Source organism: Micromesistius poutassou (genome assembly GCF_964030765.1).
Source record: "Micromesistius poutassou genome assembly, chromosome: 18".
NCBI classification, from domain to species: domain Eukaryota; kingdom Metazoa; phylum Chordata; class Actinopteri; order Gadiformes; family Gadidae; genus Micromesistius; species Micromesistius poutassou.
In genome coordinates, this window is record NC_140288.1 from 7599817 (window position 1) to 7605816 (window position 6000).

A 6000-nucleotide genomic window follows, 5' to 3' on the forward strand; every position below is an offset into this window, starting at 1 on the left:
GCCTTTAGCGGGTGCACACTACACGGGTGGAACGACTCGTTGTGTTTTACTACAAGTCTTTATTTTCCCCGGCCTTAGACACCACAGCCTTATTCCCCTCAGATAACCATGTGGATGGGAGCTATAGGATGTTGCGTGAAGGGGATTCCTACACTGCAGGGGGAAACTTTGCATACAAGTATAAACACACAGAGCATTCTGAGAAACAAGCCACATAATGTTGATGGTTTCTAAGAATACATGTATTGTACTGTATGTTTTGTTATTTTCCCTGGATGTGTCCCCAAAAAAATAAGCCTATATATTCTGTCACAGTACCCCCCCCAAAAAAAAACGTATATGTGCTGTCCTGGTTTCCCCAAAATAGGCTTATACGTTCCGACCCGGTGTACCCGAAATAAGCCGATATGTTCTGTCCCGGTAATCAACTGCTAAAGCCAGCTGAACCCGGCGAGTGTTGCGTGCCAAATGGGGACAACAAAAGGGTCGGCTAACACAAAGCAAAAGCGGTTAATGCCTTTCCGAGATCTGTTAACCGTGCCTTTGAGGAGCAACACTAGATAAATACAAAAATACACCTTATTCAGCCGCTGCCACTGCCCCTGACCTCAAACCAAGGAACGCACCGCACATCTCCCACGGCGGTCCTTCCCCTGCTGCCCAGATTGACGATGGCTGGCGCGGGGTTCCGCTTTAATGACGGGCATTCGAGGGGGCCACGGCCACGTCGTAACTCTGGTGACAACGGCTCCACGGACGGAGCCATGGCCGGGGGCCCGCCATCCACCATCAGCAGCCGTGACATTGGCTGGAGGTCCGTGCTGGGCCCCTGTGTGAATCGGTGCGCTGTGTTACCATTCGGTAATGTTTGAAAAGGCTGTTAGCCAAAGTCACTGGGTCATTTCAATTCAGATACGTGTCGTTGAGGGAAAAGTTGGGACGTCTTGCTCATGGATGCCTGCCTACGAGCAAGGCTTTGCTTGGACCAGGGATGGAACCAAGAACCTTGTGGATTCCCTCCTCCCTTTGGGTTGGGAGTTGAAAACCCCAAGGCTCTGTGCTGTAAATGTCACTGCGTATGTCTGGGTTGTCTGGATATTTCTATCCCCCTGGGTTGTAATACGTATGTATCCAACGCATAAGTTGTATTTTTTTCCTTTGTTGGAATCCTAATTCCCGGTTGTTACAGAGTGGTTATGTTGTAATAAGTGGGCAATACAGAGCTGTAAAAAAAACTGATTGTGCGACTTTATCACTTCCAGCGCTTCGCTTTTTTAATAGGATTTGGAAATATGCCTTCATAAAAATCCAAATCCTGGGAGAGGGGAATTGCCTCTCGCAAAGAGAAAAAAAAGGTTTATGGCTCTGTGATCTTCACACAATATCTGAGGGAGAAAGCAATGCACTGTTGCTTTAATGGGATGTTTAGAAGTCTTTTTCTATTTCTTATTTTTTATATATTTCGCACATTTTCATTGTCGCTCAAGGCTACGCCTCCTTTCAAGTACTCAAGGTTACCCTGCGTGGCGTCTGAAACGATAGATCAAGGAGGCGCGCTCACAATCATCAGGCAGATAAGACCATGTAGCGCCACACACACACACACACACACACACACACACACACAAATAAAAGAATCAGCCAGGCACATTGTTGTCAACATCACAACTGCACTTCATAACTACACTTTCAAAAAGGTAACTTGGGGCCATGATAGTGTAGTTCCAGCCAAAAGGAACTGGGTTCAATCCCAACTATCCAGAGCATACCTGTTGGCGTCCTTGAGCAAAGATCCCCTAACCCTCCAACTTGCTCCTTAACGACAACATGCATATGCATTTACTGCAAGTCACTTTGAATAAAGTTAATTACTCAAAGTGTCAAATGAAAGGTAACAGGCCATGTTTTCCCCAGGCTTAATTAAAAGAGCCTTGTCCAATCGTCCCTCAAGTCCCGTAACTCAAGGACTCTGTCTGAACACTCTCACTCAATAAGACCCTAACACGTCTCTTCCAAAATTGTTTATTGTGGTTTATTTACTTATTTTTCTCCACAAACAATTTAACACTCCTCTTTCATGGTTCTGCACTTTGTGGCCCTTGGGAGGAAGAAGCGGCACCAAAGAATAAGAACCCGGGGCCCCTCTGTTATTTAAGCGCACACAGCCCACCGAGTCCCACCGGAGTGGCTAGTGGAGCCCGGGCTAAAGTGTAGCCTTGGGTGTACTTTGGAGTTTTGGTTTTTGGTTTTTGGTGCATCGCTATTCAATCCACACAGGAAGGCAGACGGAAAGGGCAAGACGACGGAAGGAGAGACGCCTCAAGCGTGGGAGGGAAGAGATGGGGAGTGGGAGAGGCAAGGGGGGCCCGATGACGGACAGAGTGAGAGACACCGGCAGAAGGGAGAGAGAGGGAGGACGGGGGGGGAGACGGACAGACAGAGAAGGAGAGAGTGGGGATGGGGATAGAGAGGGAGGCTGGGGGGAGACAGACTGACAGAGAGGGAGAGATAGAGAGGATGGGGGGGGAGAGAGGGAGGATGGGGGGGAGACAGACGGACAGAGAGGGAGAGAGAGAGAAGCTCTGCTGGAACGTTGTTTTCACAGTGTCGCTGCTCGAGGTTGATAATTCCTTGTTTACCATGTGAATGTGAATATCTACAGCGAGAAAAGTCTGCTGAAAGGCTCGCTCCTTCGAGTACACTCTTGTTAAAAATATAAATAAAAAAGTGTCACCTTTTGACACTCACTGCATTCAATTTACATACACCCATTCAGATACGGGCATGAATAGACTGCTTTATATATACATATATTAGCAAAAATAACCAAGGTGAGTACACATAGTTTAACCTGAAGATGGGTCCATTTCAATGTGTCGGAACCAATGCCTATTCATTGGTTTGTCTATAAAAAAGGATACAGAGGTATTACTGGGTGGCTGGATTTCTCCAACCTTCCTTAACTTGAAATGTTACTTATTGTTTCAGTCAAATCACAGACAGTGTTTGAGAGAGAGTGTGTGTGTGTGTGTGTGTGTGTGTGTGTGTGTGTGTCTCTATCTCAAATATTGAATCTCAAAACTGTAATGACTAACTTGGAACCACATACAGATGCTACAGTCTTAATAAGATTGAGAGGCTGAATACATGTGTGAGCAATGCCCTTTCAAAAGTTTACATCAGTTGGCTTATGAAAGCCAAAAATGGACTGATGGATTAAAGGTGATACCTTCCCAGGTGTGATCATGTCGCACCAAAGAGTCGGTGCGACATGTGAATAGGCTCACAACGAGGGCCTATATTAACCATGTGGAGGAATAATTACCCTGTTGAAAGGTTGTTCTGCCCCAGGCAAGGGAATATTGCATAATAATGTAACAGTGCATTTAAATGGCTAGTCTCATCACTTTGCAGAAGTCTGCTTTGACAGCGGCCATTAGAAGGGGTGTCTGAACTCACAAAATGAAGGTTACTGAAAATGTGGAGGTGTCGCACTATCACAGATAGAGTACCCAAAATAAAAGCTTTCCAATCTGACATTTAACTTTTGAAAACTAGTGAAGAACACAAGTTGCAGCTTGGCGCCAGCATTTAACGACTTGATTAAGAACCATCTTATCTTGAAAAAACAAACAGTAAAAGTGTTATCTCTATTGACGTTGCGGGGCCTTTTACAAATAAACACACTGAAAGGGCTGTGGAAATAAATGCCACAAAAATAAAAATTCTAAAAAGAAATCTCTGCTTTATATTCACAACATGTCCCACGGGAGAGGCATGCGTTGTGATTTACAGCACGCTGGTCTTACGATTATCGTGATGGCGGGAACATATCAATAATGCTCCGAGGCGGTTGGCAGACGGCGGGAAACGTGTGTAGTCTCTCTTGGTGTTCTCTAGCATCGCCATGGCAACAGAGGCTCTGGGTTTTTGAACCCTTGTCTTAGAGCAAGATGCCCTCAGCCATACCTGATTAGAAATGACTATTAGTATTAGTATCTTTAAAAAAAAGTCAGTGTCAGTCTTTTGATTTGATTTGATTTTTATAAGGAATTTAAAAGTACTTACAACTCCAAGGAGTATCAAGTATAATAATCCCAGAGGATAGCTTTGGATAGTGGTACCTGCTAAGTATCGAAATAGTATTGTTTGAGCGTTTTGTTTTTATCGGAATTTCAGCTAAGCTAATGCTAACCAACGGCCATTTTTAATCGCCATGCTGCTACCTCTGGTTGCCATCATAAACACAGTAGCTCCGTCTGAGAATACTAGACTATACTTTATTCTCTGTTCAAGGATTATATCAGTTTCCACTGTAATTGGAACGATTACGCCTCAACAGACTGCGACACTAGCGCCATTCATTTTTCCTCTCTGTTACCGCTCCCACCTTTCCCAGAATGAGTTGACCATAGACTGTTGTGACACAAGGGTTCACATTGTCAGCGTTGCACCTGCACGGTCCTACAGGCCTGGCGGGGAGACAACAGCTGTGTGATGTGGCATCCTGCTCAACCTGAGGTGCTCCATCTCTCTCTGTAAAAGACGACTTTGACTGGAGCCAGTAGTGCTGCAACTAAAAGTATGAGGTTAAAACATAAGACCTTGCAACAGGGGAACAACTTCAAGCAGTACCCTCCTAATTTCTTGGGAAATTATATTATATATATTATATTGTTATTCTACTTTTTCATTGGCTGTCCTGATAAAAAGTGCATTAGTTGCATAGTTTAAAAAGTGCATAGTTATCATATGAAATAGCTTGAATTCACCTAATTCAATCCACTAACCATTTCTGGCTAAAATATCAAAATGTGCTTTTCCCTGCTGCCTAATACAGCATACTTTCCTCAAACCTGATGCCCTACAATATGCCTGTGTAAAAGTGCTACTTTTCAAGTCTTAACTAGAAATACGAATCTGACCCGTGTGCCCCATATCCTCTATCCCCTCCACCGGCTCCCAATTAATGTTGGAGCAGATGTCTAGGAGCACCTGCTTACCTTTTAAAACCCAGCACAGAGCAGAAACGCCTCACCTGACGGACCTTGTCAGTGTATATTCCTCCTCTCAGCCCGATCAGATCCTCACGGTAAACCTCTTAGCGCAGACTTGGGACTGGGGACATAGTCAGGACACAGCCAACAGAAGTGGTTCCTATCCATGACTGTATTTAAGAGGCAACCAAACCCCTGAGCCTACTCTGGAAACGTTCCCCAGTTTTGGTTAAGGCGCTAGGTTGACCTACCTAGTTAACCGAATCCCCATATATGACAAATCTAGCTAGGATAAGATGCTACACAACCAAGTACTATAACTAAGTATGACACTAAATAAGTGTGTACATTAAGTGCCAGGACATACAACATACAATAAGTGCGTAGGAGGGGTGGAAGGGGGAGGCTATGCAGAGGCTAGGTGAACTCTGAGTCTTGAGTCTTGAGGGGAGGTGTAGGGACCAGGATAGGATGGATCGCAGTTAGGATGTTTGACTCCCAAATGAAAGGTCATAGGTTCAATACCCCTTCAGACAGTCTATAACTATAAGCATCTAAAAAAATAAACAGTTGTCTTTCGTTGTCAATCGTTTGAGTCTTTGCGCTGTGCACGATTGCACCGCAGTCCCTATGGGAATCCTAATGTGTTGTGTTTTATATCTCCTTAGCTTATGGAGGTAGGAGATACCGTCCCACACATGATGATAGAGAATATCTGTGAGGCGGCGTTTGAAAAAAACCTCCACCTCCAGGAACGGACCCACTGGCTGCAGTTACGATCTCCTCCGTCTTTCCTCCTCAACATATGTAGTCAAATGACCAAAAAGCCCTTGCAGCGGAGATCGAAACCGTAAAAAGCAATGACCGAGAAATGAAAGGAAGCATACGTTAAAGACAGAATGTTTGTCCCTACACAACACAAGAGAGGTTGAATCAAAGCAACGGCAAATGACCACCAAGCCTTCACTTCTTCTGTTCTTCACCACTCATCCAAGACGGGTTT